Genomic DNA, 24095 nt, shown 5'->3' on the forward strand with positions numbered 1-24095 from the left:
GGGTGGGAGTTACCCGATTTTCCAGGTGTTGTGTGTCTCAGTTCCCCTGGCTAGGTAAAGGGATTCCCTTTCCCCTTGCGCTTCCCAGGTGAGGCGATGCCTGGCCCTGCTTCAGCTCTCGCTGGTTGGGCTGCAGCAGCGGACCAGCACCGATTGTCCGGCACTCCCTAGTAAGATGAACCCAGTACCTCAGTTGAAAATGCAGAAATCACCAGTCTTCTGTGTCGCTCGCGCTGGGAGTTGGAGACTGGAGCTGTTCCTATTCTGCCATCTTGCTCGGCCTCTAAAGAAAACTTTTTTTTCAAATTAAATGTCTTTATTTGTCATAGGAAATTTTAAATTGTTCATTTTTTTCTTCTTTCATGTATATGTTTTAATTCATAGATTCAAAATCTTTATCTACATCATCAAATTTATGTAAACTTGTTCATAGTATCTTTTAAATATTCTTCACATCTATAGGATATGTTATGATAATCATATATGATTCCTGATATTGGTCATTTCTGCTTTTGCTTTTTATCTTTGATTAGTCTCAATAGTGTTTCATCAATGTTATTAATAATTTATGAACAAACCTTTGGCTTTGTTGTTTTTCTCTATTTAAATGTTTTATCTTTCTTCTATTTACATACTTATCTCTATAATTTCCTTTTTTTCTGTTTTGGGGATATTTTTGCTCTTTTTTTCTTACTTTTTGACATAAAGAATCATATGACATGAAGTTTAGATCACTAATTTGCAACTTTTTTTCTTTCTTTTTAACATACGCTTTAAAAGTAATATAATCCCTTTAATCCCTACTTTGGCTATACCCGATGTGTTTTCATGCATTCTTTTTTAATACTGTTAAAAATTTAGAAAATTTTTGTCATGAGTACTTTTTGTTTTTCACAACCTATTTAGAATTGGTGTGCTTAATTTCCAAATTTACTTACTTTATGTTGATTTCCAGTTTAATGCAACTCCAGCCAAAAAACATTCTCATTGTGAATTAAATCATCTGAAATTTGTTACCTGTTTTATGGCTCAGGAAAATCTTCCAACCGCACTTGGAATAAATGTGAATTCTACAGTGTTTTCCAATAACTGACGTATGTCAGTTAGGTCCAGGCAGTTAATCACATTGCTCAATTTATGTCTTTACAGATAATTTTCTCTGTATGTTACATCGGTTATGGTGAAAGGTGTGCTAAAATCTCCAAATGCACTTGGCTATTTCTCCTTTTCTTGACAATTTTGTTTTATATATGTTTGAAGATATATTATTAGATGCTGTATTAGTTTGTTTTCACACTGCTATAAAGATACTACCTGAGACTGAGTAATTATAAACAAAAGAGGTTTAATTGACTCACAATTCTTTATGAGTGGAGAGGCCTCAGGAAATATACAATCATGGTAGAAGCTGATGAGGAAGAAAGGCACATCTTACGTGGCAGCCGGAGAGAGTGAGAGTGAAGAGGGAATAGCTGAACACTTTTAAAAACATCAGCTCTTGTGAGAACTCATGCACTATCACAAGAACAGCAAGGGGAAAATATCCCCATGATCCAAACACCTCCTACCAGGCCCTTCCCCCAACACATAAGGATTACAATTCCAGACGAGATTTGCGTAGGGTCACAGAGCCAAACCATATCAGATGCATACAAATCTAGAGGCATGATGTCTTTATGTTAAATTGGCTTTTTTTTTCATCATGAATTATAATTCTTTATTTCTAGCAATACTTTTGGTTCCATTAAACATAGGTTATATTTTAACTGCTATTAATTTCTCCACATCATATTTCTTCTGCTTAGTTTTGCATAATATATATTTCTACCATTTTATATTCAATCACGTTGTGTGCCCTTTATTCAAAATGTAATTGGATTTAACTTGTAATTAACATACTGGTGGGTCCCTCCTTTTAAAAATCCCCTCTGATAAAGTTTTGATTTTGAATTAGAATTATTTTTCTCGTTATATTTAATGTAATTACTGCTCTGTATATTGTATCCTTACTTTTTTTTCCTTTGTTCCGTATGTTGTTTGCTTCTTTATTCCTCCTTTTTTGCCTTTTTATATTTGTATTAATATCTTTACTATGTTTTCATTTATCAATTATTGTATTGTAACATTATTGGAATAGAAATAAATGAAGACCACCTAAATGAGAAAATAAAAACTTGTTAACGCAGAGATTGCTACAGGAAGGAAGGCAGCCAGCCTCACTGTGTTTTGACAGAGTCTCACAGGTAGGCAAAGAAGGGGGAAAATTTTACAGTAGAAAATTTGTGTTGTGATGAGTCTATTGGCCTGGGAAAGCTGGAGGTGGCTAACTTGAAGGAGCATTCTATGTGATTGGCCAGGGATCCATATTTGGCTTTCCCTGGATAGTCCTAAGACAGAAGCAGGGATAAAATTAGGGAAGCTGGCAGTCATTAACCAAGTCCTGACCATTTGGAGCTGATAGCTATGGAGTTTGGTGGTTGATTTTCCTAAACTGGCTGCTGCAGGATTTCTGAGTTGTCATCCTGGGCTGGCTGCTGCAGAGGTGTGGGTCAGAGTTCCAGTGTCTTGGGTGGTCTGTCTGTTGTCTGCATTCCAGTCTCTCCACAGCTTTTTTGTTTTGCTTTTGTTTTTTGCCTAGTTGTTCTGCCTCTACATATTTCTAGCACCTTTAATTGTGTATCATACCTAATACATAGAAGAACTCTAGAGATCACAGATAATATAATGCACACCCCTTTCCTGTGCTAAATAGATAGGATGAGGGATTGATCATCTCATTCCAATGAGAAATTGATATGGGGCAAGTTTGGTTCACTTGGACATGTAGAAGTTTTTGGTTTCTAGCTCCCTGGACTCCTGTGCAGCCCCTGTTCTCAGTAAGCATTCCAGGGAAAACTAGCCATGGTGTTGAATCCCAGGAAGTTTTGAATTTTTTAGTTCCAATCCCTTATGACTGAAAACACTCTACTGATTTGTCTTTCTCCCAGTAGAATCTTTCTGTCTTATACAAGCAAAGCTGTCCTTTCCCAAAATACAAGAAAATGCCTACAAAGGAAAAACAGCTAGATATTACCATAATACCAAATTTTAATTTACTCAATCTTTGTTTTTCATACATGCAATGTCATTTCAATGTGATTTATGCATTTTAGTCAGTTTTATCTAACTATTGTACCAAGAGCATTGTCTGTTGTGATGTACAAAGTCTGACACAAAGGAGTTAGTGTTCAAAGAATGTGTTTATACCAATAACTCTAATTTCAGTTTAACACCAAGGTATGTCCCACTTTCATTAAAACCATTTCTATTTTCCTATGTGCAGTAAGATACTTGACTCCCAAATGATATATCTACTTATAGCTCTATGATATAAAAATGTATGATTTTAGTATGACTAAAATCAATTATTCTATCAATGAAAATTTTAAGCTTAACTTTTAGTTTTATTTATATTTTTCTGTGCATGTATAGTCAAAATTATATGGACAATTATATGGTTCAAATGTCTTCCCTAATGAGTAGGATACCTGAAGAACAACAAAAAGAGAAGAAATTATGTGTTATAGTCATCTCCATTTGTTTCCAGCACCAGCATAAACAAAATCTGTCTCTAGTTGCCATAGTCAAAGGGAGAAAATGAAACAGGAATGGAAGATTTAGTCAGATACTCGCAATGTCATCAAAGAGTACCATATGAAGAGAAGGAAATGTATTTAAAATTTGCTATGAACTTAAGTAGTCCCTGATGCATGTTAAAGGAAATTACCATCCACTTTTGAAGTACCTTTCATTATAACAATATGTTCCCCTCTGAACTTCGTGGTTTCCTCAGAAGTTTATGGAATAGACCTCTTTATGTATAACACTCTCAAGACATGAGCAGTGCAGGTTTGTCCCAGGATGGAGACGGCTTCTTCTAGGGCACACAGGAAGAGTCCCTCTGCACTCAAAGTTCTGGCTTCCACTTAATCACTTCAGGCTCTTCATGTTAAGAGCAGGCAAGGACACAGGTCCCCACGCTGGCAGGCATAGTAGACCTTGTCATAGGAGAACACAGAGCCAGTATTACACATGAAGCCTGAGAAGAATACAAGAACAACTTTTGTACCCTTGGGTCCATGTTTGCCAATAAGTGAAAAGGTGAAGCAGCCACACTCTGAGAAGACATCATGACTCGTGCTGCAGATCCCTTGGGGATAAGGGTTTGGATCACTCAGCCAGGTAACCCATCGAACCCAGCAGAAATGCTCATTGAAGATGACATCAATAGAAAATGGTGAGAGTAGTGACAGAAAATGACTTCAAGAAGATGAATGGGAGTAGAGTAATGAGCATACTTCATCTCAATAGAATTCCTCTGGTAATGGAAACCCATTTTCCAAGAGGGAGAAGATGGAAAAAAGCAACACATGAAAGGATTGCAGTGTGTTGCCTCCTACAATTTCTGCCAGAAATATTTTCAGCTGATGCTCCCAGTGTGGCCCCTGCTTATGCTTCTTGGTCAAAAAGCGCTGCCTCAACACAAACCATGCTTCTCTCTGGGGGCAGCCAACATTCAATTATTGATGTGTAGACCCCGTCTCTGCCTCTATTCCGGACAACTCTGAAAAGCCATCCCAGCTCCAGACCCCTGCTAGGAGCAACTAAGCACTCTACTGCAACTCCGTCACAGCTCAACTGCAACATCTGCCCAGCTGAGCTTTATCTTTTCCTTATAGGCATCCAGAAAACACTATCCATGAAACCTCTTGCATCTAAATCTCTGCCTCAAAAGCTGTTTCCCAGGGAAATCTAATGAATAGAAATGCTTTTATTTGGTGACAAGGATATTCTGCCTCGCTGGTTTTCCCTAAAGAGAATCCAGGAAGGATTTCTGCATAAAAAAAGATGTGTGAGAGGTCACTGAACGAAGATCAGGACAGAAGGCATCCTAGGCAGAAAGACCAGAAAGAGTGTTAACAAAGACCCTTATATGACTAGGGAACGGTGGAAAAAGTTGCCTGAGAGAAATTTTGGGTATGTGGGTAGATTGGAAATGGCTGAGGTAGAAAGGTTAGAGCCAGACTGTGAAGGGTCCTGTGTTCCCCCTCACACTAGGAAAGAGCAGTGTCACACGGAGGTCTCGGTGCAAACAGAGTTGACTAAAATGTATGCCCTTCTTAAGCTACTGTCCACTTGGAGAAAAAGAACCAATGTTTCTCTAGGATTATGGATCAAAGTGGAGACTTACAGGATTTTGTTTAAAGCCCAGGAGATGCCATGGCCCAGGAGATATAATCCATCTTGCATTGCCCCACATTTGTTTTCCTGAAAACTCAGCACAATCATGTTATTGAAGAATGAGACCTTCATAAAGGTCAAATGTGAGTATCAAGCAGGAAAGTGAAGGAACGACGACTGGATTTGGAATTCCAGGTGCTTTAGAAGAGGCTGGAGTAAAGTAATCATTTGACTATGATCTTTATTCTTGAGGGCTGTGAGGCCCAAGAAACAAGAAATTGTTTAAACAATTATAATACTGTTGACCCTTGAACAATAGGGGATTGAACTATTGTGTGGTCCACTAAGTGTGGGTCCACTTATACGTGGAATTTTAAAAATAAAATATACACCAAGTATGCCTGCCTCTCCCACCTCCCTTGCCACCTCCTCCATCTCTTCCGTCTCTGCCACTGCTGAGACAGGGAGGCCAACCCCTCCTCTCCCTGCTCCTTCTCAATCCACTCACTGCAAAAATGATGAAGGAGAAAAATTTTATGATGATTCACTTGCAGTTAATGAATAGTAAGTATATTTTCTCTTTTTTATGATTCTGTTAAAAGCATTCCACTTTCTCTAGCTTACTTTATTATAATAATACAGTATATATATTTAAAACACATACAAAATATGTGTTAATCAAGTGGTTATGTTATCAGTAAGGATTCTGATAAATAGTAGGCAATTGGTAGTTAAGATTTTGGGGAGTCAAAAGTTATACACCAAGTTTTGACTATGTGGGAGGGGGCATCAATGCTGCTAACCCCTGCATTGTTCAAGGGTCAACTGTATAGTGTGTGTGTCTGTGTGTCTGTGTGTGTGTGTGTCTGTGTGTGTTTGGATGTATATACAAACTGAACACAAAATTGTAGAAAATATTCAAAAGAAAATTTCCCACCATACTTGAGTTACTGAGACTTTCATAAGCCCCTCGAGTTCTCTAATAACCTCTATTTATTTTTGTTTACTTCTTGCAGTAAGAAAAAATGGTGGTCACGAGACTAGCAAAAAGAAATCACAGGGAAGTAAAAATCAAAACAATGAAAATTGTTTTTTACTTTGCACAATATTCCTTCTGACTTGTGATGCCAGAGAACAGCTGGCTCACCTTGTTCTTGGCAGAACCAAGAAACTACTGCTGCCATTCATCACCTAAACAGTGGTAACTGCTGGTTGGAAGTGCAGACTCGCTGTCAAGGATTGCTTGTCAGAGATACTCTGAGAATACAAGAGCTCTCAAACTGCTAAGTTTCATCATCCCGGGTGATCTTTAGCTATGAAATCACAGCTTACACTTACCCTCCGGTAATACGGTCTTCTGAGCTGAGAGCCTCTGGCCCTTTGCCTCCCCTGTACTGTTCCTTTATTTCTAACATGTTATCCTTGGATACAGCAGAAATGCATGGGAGGTGGCCCAAGGTTCAAACTCCAAATATTGGTTTATTTAAAAACAAATACACATCTATTTTTTGTGTGGCCAAGGCAAATGGGAGCTCATATTCACATCTAAAAGAATTTCTTTCAATAACACAACAGCATTTGTCATTCAAGTTTATAATGTTGAAAACTGTTCTTTTAAAATCTACTCACTTTCACTTCTGCTAAAGTTTCTTTTTCACAAACTACACACATTTTGTCTGTTAGGCAAATATTAACATAATACATTTCCAGATCCATAGAAATCACAGCATCTCGTCCTGGTTCTGCTCCTGTGTTCTCTCAGAGGGGTTATCAGAAGTCAGGAAAATAAGTTTTGTAGGGGATCTACAATCCTTGTTCCAGAAACACTGAAATTTAAATTTTCAAGAGAGAAAAAATACACTTATTTCAATATATTTAAAACAAATAATGTCAGGCATTATAATCTCATGCTTCAAAACAATTCAATTTTTTCTACCAGGTAATAGACCCAGCAAACTCTTTTTTTTTTTTTTTTTTTTTGAGACGGAGTCTCGCTGTGTTGCCCGGGCTGGAGTCCAGTGGCCGGATCTCAGCTCACTGCAAGCTCCGCCTCCTGGGTTTACGCCATTCTCCTGCCTCAGCCTCCCAAGTAGCTGGGACTACAGGCGCCCGCCACCTCGCCCAGTTAGTTTTTTGTATTTTTAGTAGAGACGGGGTTTCACCATGTTAGCCAGGATGGTCTCAATCTCCTGACCTCGTGATCCGCCCGTCTCAGCCTCCCAAAGTGCTGGGATTACAGGCTTGAGCCACCGCGCCCGGCAAACTCTTGATGATAATGTCGACAACAGAACTATCAGGAATACTTCACTCATTGACAAGAAAGAAACCTTCACATCCTTACAGAAAGAAGAAATGATTTGCATCCTTACAGAAAGAAGCCTACATGTTTCTGTGCATGTGTCAGGTATTTAAAATGTATTCTTTGTGTGTCCTTTGCTTCTTTTATCCACACTTAATATTAATGAAGGTACAGAAAATTACTTTATAAATATTTCTCAGGGTGTTGCCAGTAGGAAAACTGAACATTCTCTGCTCTCGCCATCTCAAATACAAGCAGAATACATCAGAATAATTAATTTCAACTGATGCTAATAAGAAGAATACTTTAACTATAATTTAACATAATTACAGTGAGGATAACAGGGGGTAAGGAGGATGACCCCTCTCCTCTGCCTCAGGGTGTTACTCATCACTCTGCCCCAGGAGCAGAGGAAGGAGAGCCTGCTGCAAAGCAAATCCACCAGTTATCAAATTGTCAATGGAGCCAGAATTAGTTATATATTCAGTAAATTAACACTCATTTGAGTATGACATTTTCCCCAATATATTTTGGATAATTTCACATCTTAAGAGTATATTTTAAAAGCTTTTGTCAATCACCAATAACCTACCCGAATTTAAATTGACTGAACATTTTTCAAACCTCATCTTCTTTTACTAGAGTTTCACTTTGCTGTTGATATTTTCTGAATGATTACATTACCTTCTGTATACTTACCTTCTGTATACTTCAGGTGCAAATCTCAGTGGCCATCCATCATCATCCACATGCTCATCTTCTATAGTGCTGCTTCATCCTACAGCCCACACACAATCCTTTGGATATTCTCCATTGCATCTTCTTTCATCAGAAACATCTTGATACATTTATCAGAAATCATGCTTTACAACCTGCAAACTCTCTTTTATCTACTCTCCTTCTCATAACATTGTCTGGACTGCTTTGTGGGAAACCTGGTCTTATCCCAAGACACATTTAGTCTTTCCCTCTTCATTGCCCTCTCATCTCAGGATCTTAAGGTGACAAAGTGTTTTTTGTTTTTTGTTTTTTAATTTACCTGCCATATCTTTGAAGCATTGCCCACTCCACAATCCTCCAAAATGACCTGCTATTTCAGCCTCATTCTCTCAGAACTTACTGTCATGCTTTGCTCCCCATGCTGCCATCTGTATAACTCATCACTGTCCCTTTTTTATTTTTTAAAAAATGTTGACACCTGGCTACTGCATTTCAACTCCTGTCAACATTGTCATCAGTCGCAGCCATAGGACAACACATTCCAAACCCCAGCATCTTGGTTCATTGGCTTTCTCATCCCCTGTGGTCTTCTCTTCACTTTATATCAGAAACCCACTCTCACGCTCATACCCAGGACACAGCCCAGCCAAAAATGGCATCAGCACTAAAATACCATCCTGGCCAACATGGTGAAACCCCATCTCTACTAAAAATACAAAAATTAGCTGGATGTGGTGGCATGTGCCTATAGTCCCAGCTACTCAGGAGGCTGAGGCAGGAGAACTGCTTGAACCTGGGAGACGGAGGTTGTAGTGAGCCGAGATCATGCCACTGCACTCCAGCCTGGTGACAGAGTGAGACTCCGTCTCAAAATAAATAAAATAAAATAAAATAAAATAAAATAAAATAAAATAATAAAATAAAACAAAACAAAATAAAATACTAATTCCAACCCTTCTGCTGACCAATCATCACTTCCTTTCATATTTCCAGTTCATTGATGCAAACTTTTTCTATTATTCATGCAATCTTTCCTATTTTCTTTTCTCTCCCAGCATTACTTAGATGTCATGGTTTTTATTGCACTAAATTGCTTGCAAATAACCTCAGAAGATTTTTCCTATATTTTGCTATACTTCTAAAAAGTGAAATGTAAGAACATTGTGGCTGAGCCCAGCAGTTGGCCTTCTCCAAAGAAGCACAAATATATTTGAACACATATTTTGAAAAAGTACGAAGCTTTTTCAAATCCCTTTGTGTTAAATTTCTGATAGATTACATCAAACATTTAACATTGTCTGGAACTATTTATCTCACTGATAGATTTCTTTGTATCTTTCCTTCTTCCTTTCTAAAACAATTTAATGACACAATTCACATACCTTAAAATCCATTCTTTTAAAGTGTACAATTCAGTAATTTAATATATTCACACAATTGTGTAACCATCATTCCTAACTTTAGAACATTTTTTATTTCCCTTAAGAAACCAGAAGTATTGTTAAAGTATTATTATTTAGGGGTAAATTGTCATGACATGCTTATTAGAAATCAATTGACCCTAAATATAAGGATTTATTTCTGAACTCTCAATTTTGTTCCACTGACCTACATGTATCGTGTACGTATATATCTATTATGCCAATATTACGCTTATGCTGTCTTGATCATTCAAGCCTTGTAGTGAGTTTTAAAATAAAAAAACTCTGAGTCCTCTATGACTTATTCTTTATTCAAGATTTTTTGGCTATTCTGTGTCCCTTTAATTTCCAAAACAGTTTTAGGTCAATTTCCCAGTTTCTGCAAGATGAAATAAAATAAACAAACAGGTTTAAAAAGTCAACTGGAAATTTGAGGTGAATTGCACTGATTTGTAGATTCATTAGATGTATTGCCATCTGCTATGGACAGAAATGTACCTCTCCCCATTCACATGTTGAAGTCCTAATCCCCAGTGTGAACCTTATTTGGAGATAGGGTCTGTAAGGAGGTAATTAAGGTTAAATGAAGTCATAAGGATGCGAGCCCTAATTTGATCTGATTAATAGTCCTATAAGTAAAGGAAGAGAGACAGAAATCACTCACTTTCCTCTTGGGTGGACAATGAAGAGACCATGAGAGTACACAGTGAAATGGCAGTCACCTACAAGCCAACAGATGAGATCTCAAATGAAACCTGTTATGCCAGCCCCTTGAATTTGGACTTTCAAGACTCCAGATATGTGAGAAATAAATTTCTGTTGTTTAAGACATCGAGTGTATCATATTTTCTTATGGCTGACCTAGCTGACTAAAACATCACAGAAACAATGTTAAGTCTTTTGATATGATAACATAATGTGTCTTCACATTTATTTAAGTTTTAATTTTCTTCAATGATGTTTTACAGTATTCAGTGTACAAGTCCTGTACTTCATTGTTAAATTTATGTATTCATCCTATTGTTTTTCTTAACTTCATTTTCACATCGTACATTGTTAGTGTATAGAAATGCATTTTATTTTTGTGTGTTAATTATGTATCCCACAACTTTGCTGAACTGATTTACTAACTCAATAGTTTTTATTCAGATTTCTTAGGTTTCCTCTGTACAAGATCAGGTTCTTTGAGAATGGAGATAATTTTACTTCTTTCTGTTCATTTGGGTAACTTTTTTTTTCCTCTTGCCTAATTACTCTGGCAAAAACTACAGTAAAATGTTGAATAGAAATGGCAACAGTGGACTTCCTTGTCTTTTACCTCACCTGAAGGGAAATCATTCAGTCTTTCACTATTAAGCATGTTTTTAGCTGCAGGCTTTAAGTGGAACATTTAGGCCATTTATGTTTAAGGTTAGTGTTGATATGTGAGGTGTTGTTCCTGACATAACGTTGTTAGCTAGTTGCCTTGGAGTTTCAGTTGTGTAATTGCTTTGTAAAATCTGTGAGCTTTCTATTTGCAGGTCTTTTTATGATGATGAGTAGCATCCTCCTGTTTACATGTTCGGAACTTCCTTAAGCATGTCTTATAGGACCAATTTGGTGGTGATAAATTTGCTTAGTATTTGCTTGTCTGGGAAAGACTATCTCTCCTTCAATTAAGAAGCTTAGTTAGGTAGGGTATAAAATTCTTGGTTGGCAATTTTTTTTTGAAGGGGGCAAAAAACAGGCTCCCAATCTCTTCTGGCTTGTAGGGTTTCCGTTAAGTCTGCTGTTCGTATAATGGGATTCCACTTATAGGAGATTCGTCATTTTTCTCTAGATGATTTTAAGATATGTTCTTTCTCAGTGGCATAGCTGAGAAAGATAGTCTGATGTGTATATGCTTGTTGACATTTGTTTTGTGTCGTATCTCCCAGGTGTTGCCTAATTTATTGTATCTGGATGTCTACATATCTAGAAAAATAAAAAAAAAAAAAATTCCTGCATTATTTCCTGAAGTATGCTTTCCAAATTTCTTTATTTTTCTTCCTCTTCTTCAGGAATTTCTGTAAATTATATGTTTGATCACTTACATAATTTCACATTTCTCAAAAGCGTGGGTTTATTTTTTTCTTTATTTTTGTCTGACTGGTTTACTTTGAAAGACTGATCTGACTGATTTTCAAGCTTTGAAATTATCTCTTCTGCTTGGTTTATTCTATTGCTAAAGTTTTCAGCTGCATTTTTAAATTCCTTAAGTGAATTTTTTTATCTCCAGTAGTTCTTTTTTTTTAAATATATCTATCTCTTTCTTCATTTCCTGGATTGCTTTTGTGGTTTCTTTGTGTTGGCTTTCAACCTTCTCTTGGATCTCAATGATTTTCCTTGCAATCTATACTTTGAATTATTTATCTGTCATTTCTGAGTTTTCATTTTGGTTATAGTTCATTGCTAGAGAGCTAGTGTGATCCTTTGGTGGTGTCACAACATTCAGATTTTTCATTGTACCAGAATTCTGACACTAGTTATTTGTCACCTGGAGAAGATGACACTTCTTGGTTTCGAATTTACTTTTATTTAGATTGGGTTTTTTATCTAATTTTATTCATGTATTTACTTGTTCCCTCGACCCCTAACAAGGGTGTTACTGTGGAGGATTTATGGAGGGTATTTTGGCTTTGCTTCTGTAGCCCTGTGTTCTTCCATCAGCCAGTTTTATGTTGGGTTGTGCAGTTTAACCTAGAGCCGAGATCATGCCACTGCACTCCAGCCTGGTGACAGAGTGAGACTCCGTCTCAAAATAAATAAAATAAAATAAAATAAAATAAAATAAAATAAAATAATAAAATAAAACAAAACAAAATAAAATACTAATTCCAACCCTTCTGCTGACCAATCATCACTTCCTTTCATATTTCCAGTTCATTGATGCAAACTTTTTCTATTATTCATGCAATCTTTCCTATTTTCTTTTCTCTCCCAGCATTACTTAGATGTCATGGTTTTTATTGCACTAAATTGCTTGCAAATAACCTCAGAAGATTTTTCCTATATTTTGCTATACTTCTAAAAAGTGAAATGTAAGAACATTGTGGCTGAGCCCAGCAGTTGGCCTTCTCCAAAGAAGCACAAATATATTTGAACACATATTTTGAAAAAGTACGAAGCTTTTTCAAATCCCTTTGTGTTAAATTTCTGATAGATTACATCAAACATTTAACATTGTCTGGAACTATTTATCTCACTGATAGATTTCTTTGTATCTTTCCTTCTTCCTTTCTAAAACAATTTAATGACACAATTCACATACCTTAAAATCCATTCTTTTAAAGTGTACAATTCAGTAATTTAATATATTCACACAATTGTGTAACCATCATTCCTAACTTTAGAACATTTTTTATTTCCCTTAAGAAACCAGAAGTATTGTTAAAGTATTATTATTTAGGGGTAAATTGTCATGACATGCTTATTAGAAATCAATTGACCCTAAATATAAGGATTTATTTCTGAACTCTCAATTTTGTTCCACTGACCTACATGTATCGTGTACGTATATATCTATTATGCCAATATTACGCTTATGCTGTCTTGATCATTCAAGCCTTGTAGTGAGTTTTAAAATAAAAAAACTCTGAGTCCTCTATGACTTATTCTTTATTCAAGATTTTTTGGCTATTCTGTGTCCCTTTAATTTCCAAAACAGTTTTAGGTCAATTTCCCAGTTTCTGCAAGATGAAATAAAATAAACAAACAGGTTTAAAAAGTCAACTGGAAATTTGAGGTGAATTGCACTGATTTGTAGATTCATTAGATGTATTGCCATCTGCTATGGACAGAAATGTACCTCTCCCCATTCACATGTTGAAGTCCTAATCCCCAGTGTGAACCTTATTTGGAGATAGGGTCTGTAAGGAGGTAATTAAGGTTAAATGAAGTCATAAGGATGCGAGCCCTAATTTGATCTGATTAATAGTCCTATAAGTAAAGGAAGAGAGACAGAAATCACTCACTTTCCTCTTGGGTGGACAATGAAGAGACCATGAGAGTACACAGTGAAATGGCAGTCACCTACAAGCCAACAGATGAGATCTCAAATGAAACCTGTTATGCCAGCCCCTTGAATTTGGACTTTCAAGACTCCAGATATGTGAGAAATAAATTTCTGTTGTTTAAGACATCGAGTGTATCATATTTTCTTATGGCTGACCTAGCTGACTAAAACATCACAGAAACAATGTTAAGTCTTTTGATATGATAACATAATGTGTCTTCACATTTATTTAAGTTTTAATTTTCTTCAATGATGTTTTACAGTATTCAGTGTACAAGTCCTGTACTTCATTGTTAAATTTATGTATTCATCCTATTGTTTTTCTTAACTTCATTTTCACATCGTACATTGTTAGTGTATAGAAATGCATTTTATTTTTGTGTGTTAATTATGTATCCCACAACTTTGCTGAACTGATTTACTAACTCAATAGTTTTTATTCAGATTTCTTAGGTTTCCTCTGTACAAGATCAGGTTCTTTGAGAATGGAGATAATTTTACTTCTTTCTGTTCATTTGGGTAACTTTTTTTTCCTCTTGCCTAATTACTCTGGCAAAAACTACAGTAAAATGTTGAATAGAAATGGCAACAGTGGACTTCCTTGTCTTTTACCTCACCTGAAGGGAAATCATTCAGTCTTTCACTATTAAGCATGTTTTTAGCTGCAGGCTTTAAGTGGAACATTTAGGCCATTTATGTTTAAGGTTAGTGTTGATATGTGAGGTGTTGTTCCTGACATAACGTTGTTAGCTAGTTGCCTTGGAGTTTCAGTTGTGTAATTGCTTTGTAAAATCTGTGAGCTTTCTATTTGCAGGTCTTTTTATGATGATGAGTAGCATCCTCCTGTTTACATGTTCGGAACTTCCTTAAGCATGTCTTATAGGACCAATTTGGTGGTGATAAATTTGCTTAGTATTTGCTTGTCTGGGAAAGACTATCTCTCCTTCAATTAAGAAGCTTAGTTAGGTAGGGTATAAAATTCTTGGTTGGCAATTTTTTTTTGAAGGGGGCAAAAAACAGGCTCCCAATCTCTTCTGGCTTGTAGGGTTTCCGTTAAGTCTGCTGTTCGTATAATGGGATTCCACTTATAGGAGATTCGTCATTTTTCTCTAGATGATTTTAAGATATGTTCTTTCTCAGTGGCATAGCTGAGAAAGATAGTCTGATGTGTATATGCTTGTTGACATTTGTTTTGTGTCGTATCTCCCAGGTGTTGCCTAATTTATTGTATCTGGATGTCTACATATCTAGAAAAATAAAAAAAAAAAAAATTCCTGCATTATTTCCTGAAGTATGCTTTCCAAATTTCTTTATTTTTCTTCCTCTTCTTCAGGAATTTCTGTAAATTATATGTTTGATCACTTACATAATTTCACATTTCTCAAAAGCGTGGGTTTATTTTTTTCTTTATTTTTGTCTGACTGGTTTACTTTGAAAGACTGATCTGACTGATCTTCAAGCTTTGAAATTATCTCTTCTGCTTGGTTTATTCTATTGCTAAAGTTTTCAGCTGCATTTTTAAATTCCTTAAGTGAATTTTTTTATCTCCAGTAGTTCTTTTTTTTTAAATATATCTATCTCTTTCTTCATTTCCTGGATTGCTTTTGTGGTTTCTTTGTGTTGGCTTTCAACCTTCTCTTGGATCTCAATGATTTTCCTTGCAATCTATACTTTGAATTATTTATCTGTCATTTCTGAGTTTTCATTTTGGTTATAGTTATTTGCTAGAGAGCTAGTGTGATCCATTGGTGGTGTCACAACATTCAGATTTTTCATTGTACCAGAATTCTGACACTAGTTATTTGTCACCTGGAGAAGATGACACTTCTTGGTTTCGAATTTACTTTTATTTAGATTGGGTTTTTTATCTAATTTTATTCATGTATTTACTTGTTCCCTCGACCCCTAACAAGGGTGTTACTGTGGAGGATTTATGGAGGGTATTTTGGCTTTGCTTCTGTAGCCCTGTGTTCTTCCATCAGCCAGTTTTATGTTGGGTTGTGCAGTTTAACCTACAGGCCAGTAGGTGACGCTTATGGGTAAGAGACAGCTGAGGCAAAAGCAGATGGGTATGTACTTGATCTTTGTTTATTGTAAGGTATTCTCTGTTATTTCAGATGATGTGCTGGACTGCACAACATCCAGTGCCCTGAGCTTCCTTTTTGCAGAGGAGAAGGTGAGATGTAACTGGGCACAGCTGGACCACCTGGCTTGCCCATAGATATTTCAATGACAAGCACAGGTACAGGCATGGACTAGAGTGCCCGGGGCAGCTTCTGGTGAAATGGCCTATGTCTCCAGGTGAGGTAAGGGGTCTGCACTAGCTTCACCTCCCAGAAAGACCAGAGCACTATCTGTTTCCCTATCACACCTCTATCCCAGGGCTCATGAGTTTCTTTTCAGACACACATGGTTGTCTATCTCCAGGTCACAGAATATGCCTGTCCTGCTGCTCTCCAGGGGAGTGGTTTCCAGCAGAACCTCTTTATTCATCCCAGTATGGACATCTTTATGTCTTGCATGTTATCAGATTTGGTAACACTGATGCTTCATGTAGAGGGGGAGAATTTTCACCTTTTGGCACATGTGCAGCTTTAAAAAAAAATAGGTAGCAGAGGAAAAAATTACAAACAAAAATGTATCTAAAAAAATAATTGCCTACATGATTATCTTTCTAGTGCTCTTTATTTTTTCAAGTGAATTTTAATTATTGTCTAGTGTCTTTTCACTTCAGCATGAAGGACTCCCTTTATAAGTTTCTTATGACAGATCTGCCAGGTCTTCTCAGGGATAATTCTCTGTTTTTGTTTATCTGGGAATGTCTTACTACATCATTCATTTTGAAGCATTGATTTACTAGATGTAAAGTTATTGTTTGACATTATTTAGAACTTTGAACATGTCACCTTTCTGCCTTATGATTTCCATGGTTTCTGATGAGAATTCAGCTGATAATTTTACTGATAATCCCTTTTACACAGTAAGTCACTTCTATTATTGTCTTTGGATTTCAACAGTTTGCCTATGATACATGTGCATGTGGACCTCTTTGAATGTGTGCTAGTTAGAGTTAATTAAACTTCTTGGATGTGTAGATTAATATCTTTCATAAATTTTGGAAATTTTTAGCCATCTTTTTGCCCCTTTCTCTCTCTACTTCTTCTTCCTGGACTCCTATTATGGTACACAGGTCGCTGAGGCCCTGTTCACTTTTCTTCATCATTTTTTCTTTCTGTTCTTCAGACTAGATGATTTCAATTGATCTATATTCAAATTACCTGATGGTTTTACTTTTTAAAATCTGTTATTAAGCTTTCCTAGTGAATTTTTAATTTCAGTTATTGTACTTTTCAACTCTAGAGTATCTGTTAGATTCATTTATAACTCATTTCTTTGTATTTCTCTTTAGTGATATTATCTATTTAATGAATACGTCATTCTCATACATTCTTTCAATTTTGTAAACATATTCTCCCTTTCTTCATTAAATATATTTGTAATAATTGATTTAAAGCTTTCATCTAGTAAGCCCAATGTCTGAGTTTCCTCAGGAACAGTTACTATTGACTTGTTTTTATTTTTCTGTATGGAGGACAAACTTTCCTGTTTCTTTGTATGCACCATAATTCTTGTCATTAAAACCAAAAATTTTAAATATTGTAATGTGGTATCATTTGAAATGAACCCTCCTGCTACTGTTTGTTAGTATTGCTATTGCTTGCTGCTGTCATTATTGCTGCTGTTTTTAGTTATAGTCCTGAAATAATTTAGTAGAGTGTCTATTCTTTTTTCCAGTATGGTTGTTAAATTCTCTTAGTGAGTTAAGGAATTAACTAATCACAATGCAAAAATTTTCTTAAACACCTTGAATCAATATGTCTCCCAGCTTTTGTCAAATAGCTGTGTGTGTGTGTGTTATGTGGGTTTTTCAATACTTTAGTAAACAGTTTATAATTCTGTCATATTGTACATTTGTACAGGACCTTAAAGTCAGCCAGAGGTGAGAGCTTAGGGACTATTTAAGTCTTTTTTAAACATGTTCACAACCCTGAACATGCACATGACTTTCTAGAGCCCTATGAATATGTCAGGCCTATTTCATGCATCCTATTGATATCTCATTCCTAGTCTTCCTCCGAAGGATTTTGGCCAGCCTTTTGGTATCTCCAACTGGAATTGCCACCTCAGGCATCTGTAATATTAATCATTTGATACTCCTTGTTTTTGACAAATGCTCTGAGGATAGACTTGTTTACATAAACTACATTCTGAGTTGCATCAAATAAAGACAAGCCCTGAGATTCTGTGAGGTGTAGCCTTTGGGAAGCTCCAAGTTCATTGTGCATCTTCCAGTGTTTCCCTGGCTGCTGGTTTTCACAGCTACTGTCAATGTAAAGTTGGTCTTCAAGTTGATTGTGGTTATGTGGAAAGACTGAATGGGAATAGGACAAGTTAAGAGGCTACAGAATTTGCTGTTTTTATCTGGATTCAATGTTTGTTTGTTTTTAAATAAAGGCTTCTTGCATTGTTTTAAGCTTTTAATTTCAATATTTTTGAACATGTTGAATTTGACAACTTTTGACAATGTTCTCAGTGCTTTTTCCATAAAGGTGAATTTTGAAAGTCTTTGATCTGCCATTCCGGGAATGTTTCTCTACATATCTTTCTCACTCTGAAACAAATCTTTCTAACCTTCCCTGTCTCTTCATATCCCTATACTCTCTCTCTCTCTCTCTCTCTCTCTCTCTCTCTCTGTCTGTCTGTCTCTTCACCATCCCAAAACCCTCCTCTCTCTTTTTCTCTTTGTGTACAGGTAACTGCATACCACTTGGTAAAATGAAAGGGATTCCTCTTTCATTTTCTCAGCATCACTCTACAGATCCGTCTGAACCACTGTCAGCTTTCTTCATCTTCCCTGGCATAAGAGTGAAGGGTTTGTTTTTCTCCTGTCAGGCACTTACCTTCCTCTCATGCTTGAATATTTTTCTGGTGTTTGCAGAGCTTTGCTTTTGTGGATCTTCTTTGTCTCCTGATCAGTTGCATGCACTCTCTGGCTTTCACTCTCCTTCTTGTTGTCTTCTAACCCTCCCTCTCTCCCTCTCTACTACCTCATTCCAATCAGCACCAAACTCAGATGAATCATTAGAAAGATGAAAAGACATTGTCATTGGCCTAGAAAAGTCATTCACCTCTGAAATTATACATTATTCCCTCCAAACAAAATTTTATGTAGGCTGACCATAGCCTGCATGAGCCCCTCATTATACAGCTGCCTTAAAAATACCTCCAGCATATTAGGCATTATGCTCTGAGCACACTGGCTTTATCCCAATTTCTCAAGCACAATGAAAGCTGTTTCCATCTTCGGACTTTTGTAAGGTTCTCTTTCCTTACCATGCCTAAACTGTAGGCTTCAGTTAAATTTGAAAATAATTGTGTCATATTAATGCATCCAATTATCTATGTCTTCATGCATTTTACCCAACAGTCATTTACCCTTAAAAATGAATTACCACACATATCTACTCATGTAGTAGTCCCTTTATTTTTATTTAGATTAAACATGACCTTATTGAAAAAGATGGTGGAAAGTAACATGATTCTAGACAGCTCTATCACTTACTAATTGAGTGGATATAATGTAAATTACTTTGTCTCCATAAATCTTAGTGAATTGATCTATAAAATTAAAATAATAATGACACTTACTTGCTTGGGTTGTTGTGAGGTTTAACAGGATAATAAATGTAATGCGTGAATATCTGTAACTACATTAGCTATTACTATTATCAGTGTTTTAAAATTAAAATGTTCATAAGAAAAGTAAAACTGAAATAATCATCTTCAAAGGTGTCATGGGCATTCATCAGTATAAAAACAATTAGTCAGCGTATAAGTTCTAAAATATAAGTGTAGAATGTAATAGTACATAATTGTTTCTAAAATAAATTAAGACTGAATTTTTATGTTAACAAATGAAGTTAAAGTCAGTAGAGAGATAAAGTCTTAATAGGCTGTGATATTCAAAAACAACTTTTCCTTGATTATTTAAAGGGGAACTAAAATTTATCTAAAAACTATTTTTCCGTCATACACTGCAACTGATTAGATTCATGCTATGTCATTCCATTCTCATTGGAATCAAATTTAAAAGTCTTATTCTTATCTTATAGAAGAGAAAATTGGGAGTTGAAAAACTTACGTAACCTACAAAAAATTGTGTAGTAATTGAGATAGTCAGAAATAAAAACCTATTGATAGCCACTAATTCTTCTGGTGTTTCTCTTATACTGTACTTCCACATTATCTAGTATTATTAATTGCTATTGGATTTTGCTAATAAAGTAAATTGTTGCAATTGTTCTTAAAATGTTGAAAAATAAGTTCATTTCCTCAATGTTTTACACTCAATTCCGAAATTATTAATATTTTACTTAGCCTTCATTTTAGTTCAAAACAATTCAAAAAAAAAATATATATATATACACACACACACACACACACACATTCATTCACTTTTAAACCATATTGGTTATTCAATTCACAATACATACATATTTGACAATAATACAGTATGTGACTGGTTGGGAGATGGGGCAAGTGGAATTTTCTAACAAGATCTTTCAGATATTGCCATTGTGGTCACTTACCATTATTTCTAATTTCTTCAGCAAAAGATTATACTTGCCCACTCTTTTCACTCTTTTCACTTCGTAAAAATGTTCTCTGTTTCTTCCTGAATACAGAAAGCAACTCATACTTCTGGGTGGGTACCGATTTTGCTGATGTTTTTAATAACTAGTAATACTAACAAGGAAATGACCAAAATTTCCCCAATTAAAAAAATACAGGAAACTCAGTTATGTTTCTCAATTTTATTAGCTTGGTTAACACATCCCCCCTTCTTTTAAGGTGATTCTACCAACATTTGAATACAAGGACATGCACGCACACGCACACAGACATACATGTAAATACATATATATATATAATATAAAAATTGTTTGCATTTGCAATTCTAACAGCAAAAATGACAACCACCAACAGAAAACTGAACACTTGTCAAATAAAAAAAGGACAGATGAAAAAGAAATGAAACACATGATAGATTAATTTCCAAGGATAAAGTATAACTAACAAAAATAAGTATTCTTTATTTTTTCCTTCATAAATGTTCACTTCCTGTTCCAAGGACACAGCTTCTTAGCTGCCAATTTTTTTTCAAGATCCTGACATTGTGTTTTCTCTTTCAAGGATCAAAAGCAAGCAAATTATAATAATAGTAAGTCAAAAACATTTCCTTTTAGTTTCTGCGTTCATTTTATGGATTTTTTTTTGTAAGAAAAAGTCAACATATGATTTATGTATTGTCATTATGCATTGTAATTTGTCCAAACCCATAGGATGTACAACACCAAGAGTTAATTCAAATGTAAACTACAGCCTCTGGGTAATAATGATGTGTTACATTGACTGGGACAAATGTGCCCCTTTGTGGGAGAAGTTGATGATTGGAAAGGCTATGCACATGTGGGGCTGGAGACATGTGAGAACTCTGCATTTCCTCCTAATTTTCCTGTGCATCTACAACTGCTCTAAAAAATAAAATCAATTACAAATTTAAAATAACAAGTGGTCAAGGTTGGTGTGATAATTGTTTGGTTTTCTTCCCTTTGTGGATGCATCATGTAGATAGGTACAGCAGAATAAATTAATTAACATTAACTTCATAATAAATAACTGTGAAATTGTTACAGCAATTATGCAAATGCTTACATAGTTTGGGATATATCTGTGTGTCAAAAGAGAAATAATAGGCTGGACATGGTGGCTCACGCCTGAAATCCCAGCACTTTTGAAGGCCGAGGTGCCTGGACCACCTGAGGTCAAGAATTTGAGGCCATCCTGGCCAACATGGTGAAACCCAGTCTCTACTAAAAATACAAAAATTAGTCAAGTGTGGTGGTATGTGCCTGTAATCCCAATTACTCGGGAGACTGAGGCAGGAAAATTGCTCGAACCCAGGAGGTGGAGGTTGCAGTGAGCCAAGATTGCCCCACTGCTCTCCAGCCTGGGTGACAGAGCGAGACCCTGTCTAAAAAAAAAAAAAAGAAAAAAGAAAAAGAGAGAGAGAGAGAGAGGAATAATGTTGGATTTTGTTGAGGGGTACTTGTTTTTGTTTTATCTGTCAATTATTTATTTTAGATTACTTTATTTTAGATTACTGCTATAATTAAGAATACCCTCCCGAAAAATAACTCTAAGTTAATATGGCTCGGAGGAATGTTCATTTGGGCCATAGGACAAAATATTTAAAAGTTCTTACTTATGGTTTTCTATTTTCAGGACTACCTATTTTGAATAAATTTCCTTTTTAGCTATACAGTTGTGCCATAAATAGTGTATATAGATCTTACCCACGGGATCTATTACAGACAGACTTTAAGTTGACCCCCGAATGATCCACAGCTCCCAGTTTTCACACCTTTGTAGGATCTACTCTCTTTGAGTGCATGCTTCCTACCAAGAGAATACAGCAAAGGTGAGATGTCACTCTCAGAATTATGTTCCTATATAAGACTCCATCTTGTAGAACACTAAGTCTGGGGATCTTTCTTACTGGCTCAGTGAGGTTGGTAACAGCTAAGAAAGTTATGTGGCAAGGACAGAAGGGCAACCTTTGGTAGTTGAGAAAAGCCATGAAGTGTGAAGGGCAACCTCTTGGAATGAACTCTAAGAATGGAGAGTGGCCTCCAGGAGTGAAGGGCGGCCTCTACAAGTGGAGGGAGGCCTCCAGAAATGAATGATGGCCTCTAAGAGTGGAGGGTGGCCTTCAGAAGTGGAGGGTGGCCTCTGGTAGTGGAGGGCAACCTTTAGGAATGAAGAGTGGCCTCTTGGAGTGGAGAGTGACCTGTAGGAATGAAGGGCAGCCTCTAGGAGTGGAAGGTGGCCTCTAGTGTGGAGAGCGACCTGTAGGAGTGAAGAGTGACCTCTAGGAGTGGAAAGAGGCCTCTAGGAGTGGAGAGCCCCTACTGAGAGTGAAATAATCCAGGAACAGAAGGACAAACACTGCATGATCCCACTCCTATGTGGAATCTAAAAGTTGGTCTTATAGAAGTAGAGAGTAGAATAATGGTTCCCAGAGGATGGGAAAGGGAGGGAAGAGTGGAGCAGGGGAGAGATTAGTCAATAGGTCCAAAGGTACAGTTGACAAGGAAGAATAAGTTCTGTCATTGTATGACATAGTAGGATTACTAGAGTTAAAACTAACGCATTATATATTTCAGAATAGCTAGAAGAGAGACTTTGAATGTTCTCATCGCAAAGAAATGATCATTTTTAAGTTGATGGATATGTTAATTACCTAAAGTTGATAATTACACAATGCATACATGCATCAACATGTCCCATTTTACCCCATAGATATATACAATTATTATGTATCAACAATATATTTTAAGTGAAAATTTTGTCTTTTTTTTCTGTGATGAGAATTTATAAACAATGGTCTAGTGAAATCTTGTCTTCTCAAAGGAAGTTCATCAATATCAACAATTATGTTAAGATTTTGGAAGTCAAACTTGCAAAGTTAAAGTTACCATAGAGTTAAATCACTTTTGAATAATCCACCACTTAGAATTTTGTTCTCCAATCATCTTACAGGCACACGCAAGCAAGTGTCCAGGTGTGTGCATTGCAGCCTGCCATCGAGCATTCACTCTATTTTTTGCATTCCCTTTGTATTGCTGGTCTTAGGTCTCTTTCCTTAGATCTTGCTTGTCCTTCTGCCACCCTGCTCTGCACCTCTGAGGGCTTATTTTGAGTCCTGTGTTTGGTTGTCTCCTAGGTCAGTAAGATTCTAGTTCTGTCATTCTATTACATAGTAGAATGTTTGAATGGAGGGTAAGGACAGGGAGAATCCAGGCCATGTCTCCTTTCTCTCTCGCTGTCACAGATGGCAAAACCTGCCATGTGAGAGTGCCCTCCATGCCTGCAAATCTTCTGACAGGCCTTCTATGTTCCTGATTTTTGCTAGGCGACCCCAATCCTGGGTGCTGCATACAGGGACTCTTTCCTATGTCACTTCAGCGTGAGGTTGCTGAGCTCTGCATCCCCTGCTTGGCTTCTCACTTCTTACATTACCAGTGAAACTAATTCTCTGTATAAATTTCCCTGTGTCTTAACTGTGTTCAAATACATGGAGTAGCTTCTGTTTCATGGTCGGATAGTCATTCACACCCATGCTATTAAAAACTCTAACATGGTATAAATTAATAATTTTATGACTTAATTGAATAAAATTATTGAATAATTTGCTTAATGTTGAAGAGTTTATATGCCACTACAATTATTGTAAATAATATAAGCATTAATAATTTGCACATTATTTGATCATATCCTT

This window comes from Mandrillus leucophaeus, unplaced genomic scaffold (assembly GCF_000951045.1).
Source record: "Mandrillus leucophaeus isolate KB7577 unplaced genomic scaffold, Mleu.le_1.0 Scaffold598, whole genome shotgun sequence".
NCBI classification, from domain to species: domain Eukaryota; kingdom Metazoa; phylum Chordata; class Mammalia; order Primates; family Cercopithecidae; genus Mandrillus; species Mandrillus leucophaeus.